At 43.4% G+C, this 2500-nt stretch overlaps 7 non-coding genes across 7 annotated transcripts; all 7 read right to left on the bottom strand.

Annotated features, from left to right (window-relative positions):
• Positions 1-242: 242 nt before the first annotated feature.
• On the bottom strand, positions 243-361 carry LOC145875593 (5S ribosomal RNA). The gene has a single exon (XR_014391237.1). It is a non-coding gene; the product is annotated as a 5S ribosomal RNA (ribosomal RNA).
• Positions 362-500: 139 nt separating this feature from the next.
• LOC145873194 (5S ribosomal RNA) lies at positions 501-619 on the bottom strand. The gene has a single exon (XR_014388827.1). It is a non-coding gene; the product is annotated as a 5S ribosomal RNA (ribosomal RNA).
• Positions 620-1028: 409 nt separating this feature from the next.
• On the bottom strand, positions 1029-1147 carry LOC145868142 (5S ribosomal RNA). Its single transcript, XR_014384136.1, has one exon. It is a non-coding gene; the product is annotated as a 5S ribosomal RNA (ribosomal RNA).
• Positions 1148-1556: 409 nt separating this feature from the next.
• Positions 1557-1675, bottom strand: LOC145873193 (5S ribosomal RNA). The gene has a single exon (XR_014388826.1). It is a non-coding gene; the product is annotated as a 5S ribosomal RNA (ribosomal RNA).
• Positions 1676-1814: 139 nt separating this feature from the next.
• Positions 1815-1933, bottom strand: LOC145875106 (5S ribosomal RNA). Its single transcript, XR_014390740.1, has one exon. It is a non-coding gene; the product is annotated as a 5S ribosomal RNA (ribosomal RNA).
• Positions 1934-2072: 139 nt separating this feature from the next.
• On the bottom strand, positions 2073-2191 carry LOC145873192 (5S ribosomal RNA). Its single transcript, XR_014388825.1, has one exon. It is a non-coding gene; the product is annotated as a 5S ribosomal RNA (ribosomal RNA).
• A 139-nt stretch (positions 2192-2330) lies between these two features.
• LOC145873191 (5S ribosomal RNA) lies at positions 2331-2449 on the bottom strand. The gene has a single exon (XR_014388824.1). It is a non-coding gene; the product is annotated as a 5S ribosomal RNA (ribosomal RNA).
• Between the last annotated feature and the right edge of the window lie 51 nt (positions 2450-2500).

Below are 2500 nucleotides of genomic sequence, written 5' to 3'. Positions count from 1 at the left end.
CAAACTTTATTTCCTTTCATCATTTGAACAGGGCAAAGGAGCACAAAGCACACACAAGCTGCATTCAGCAACAATATTCTTGTTTGTCTTATAAATACAAGGCAGATGCTAATTGAAAACACAAGGAAATTTGATCCTATTAAAAAGGCAGGAAGCTGCATTTAGTCAATTCATCATTAAATGCTTACTACAAGGCAGTGTTGCTGATGAAATAGTGCAGGGGCACACCCTCGTGGACAAAATGCTTACAGCACCTGGTATTCCCAGGCGGTCTCCCATCCAAGTACTAACCAGGCCCGACCCTGCTTAGCTTCCGAGATCAGACGAGATCGGGCGTACCCAGGCTGGTATGGCCGTAAGTGAGAAACAATCTCTTGCTACAACATATATAGTCAAAGTGAATCTGATAAAACAGACATTTAGTCAATTCATCATTAAATGCTTAATACAAGGCAGTATTGCTGATGAAATAGTGCAAGAGCACACCCTCGTGGACAAAATGCTTACAGCACCTGGTATTCCCAGGCGGTCTCCCATCCAAGTACTAACCAGGCCCGACCCTGCTTAGCTTCCGAGATCAGACGAGATCGGGCGTACCCAGGCTGGTATGGCCGTAAGCGAGAAACAATCTCTTGCTACAACATATATAGTCAAAGTGAGTGTGATAAACAGACATTGCATTTTCACCAATTAGATAAGCAGCTTGAACTTTGTGTCACTGAAAAAGTAGAAGAAATTACAAACACTGTTCCCATCACTTTTTAGCACAGGTAGTTGGATAAAATACAAACTTTATTTCCTTTCATCATTTGAACAGGGCAAAGGAGCACAAAGCACACACAAGCTGCATTCAGCAACAATATTCTTGTTTGTCTTATAAATACAAGGCAGATGCTAATTGAAAACACAAGGAAATTTGATCCTATTAAAAAGGCAGGAAGCTGCATTTAGTCAATTCATCATTAAATGCTTACTACAAGGCAGTGTTGCTGATGAAATAGTGCAAGAGCACACCCTCGTGGACAAAATGCTTACAGCACCTGGTATTTCCAGGCGGTCTCCCATCCAAGTACTAACCAGGCCCGACCCTGCTTAGCTTCCGAGATCAGACGAGATCGGGCGTACCCAGGCTGGTATGGCCGTAAGCGAGAAACAATCTCTTGCTACAACATATATAGTCAAAGTGAGTGTGATAAACAGACATTGCATTTTCACCAATTAGATAAGCAGCTTGAACTTTGTGTCACTGAAAAAGTAGAAGAAATTACAAACACTGTTCCCATCACTTTTTAGCACAGGTAGTTGGATAAAATACAAACTTTATTTCCTTTCATCATTTGAACAGGGCAAAGGAGCACAAAGCACACACAAGCTGCATTCAGCAACAATATTCTTGTTTGTCTTATAAATACAAGGCAGATGCTAATTGAAAACACAAGGAAATTTGATCCTATTAAAAAGGCAGGAAGCTGCATTTAGTCAATTCATCATTAAATGCTTACTACAAGGCAGTGTTGCTGATGAAATAGTGCAGGGGCACACCCTCGTGGACAAAATGCTTACAGCACCTGGTATTCCCAGGCGGTCTCCCATCCAAGTACTAACCAGGCCCGACCCTGCTTAGCTTCCGAGATCAGACGAGATCGGGCGTACCCAGGCTGGTATGGCCGTAAGCGAGAAACAATCTCTTGCTACAACATATATAGTCAAAGTGAATCTGATAAAACAGACATTTAGTCAATTCATCATTAAATGCTTAATACAAGGCAGTGTTGCTGATGAAATAGTGCAAGAGCACACCCTCGTGGACAAAATGCTTACAGCACCTGGTATTCCCAGGCGGTCTCCCATCCAAGTACTAACCAGGCCCAACCCTGCTTAGCTTCCGAGATCAGACGAAATCGGGCGTACCCAGGCTGGTATGGCCGTAAGCGAGAAACAATCTCTTGCTACAACATATATAGTCAAAGTGAATCTGATAAAACAGACATTTAGTCAATTCATCATTAAATGCTTAATACAAGGCAGTGTTGCTGATGAAATAGTGCAAGAGCACACCCTCGTGGACAAAATGCTTACAGCACCTGGTATTCCCAGGCGGTCTCCCATCCAAGTACTAACCAGGCCCGACCCTGCTTAGCTTCCGAGATCAGACGAGATCGGGCGTACCCAGGCTGGTATGGCCGTAAGCGAGAAACAATCTCTTGCTACAACATATATAGTCAAAGTGAATCTGATAAAACAGACATTTAGTCAATTCATCATTAAATGCTTAATACAAGGCAGTGTTGCTGATGAAATAGTGCAAGAGCACACCCTCGTGGACAAAATGCTTACAGCACCTGGTATTCCCAGGCGGTCTCCCATCCAAGTACTAACCAGGCCCGACCCTGCTTAGCTTCCGAGATCAGACGAGATCGGGCGTACCCAGGCTGGTATGGCCGTAAGCGAGAAACAATCTCTTGCTACAACATATATAGTCAAAGTGAGTGTGATAAAC

Source organism: Salmo salar, unplaced genomic scaffold (assembly GCF_965601325.2).
Source record: "Salmo salar unplaced genomic scaffold, fSalSal1 ptg000293l, whole genome shotgun sequence".
Lineage (NCBI taxonomy): Eukaryota > Metazoa > Chordata > Actinopteri > Salmoniformes > Salmonidae > Salmo > Salmo salar.
This window is presented reverse-complemented; position numbering and strand designations above follow the sequence as displayed.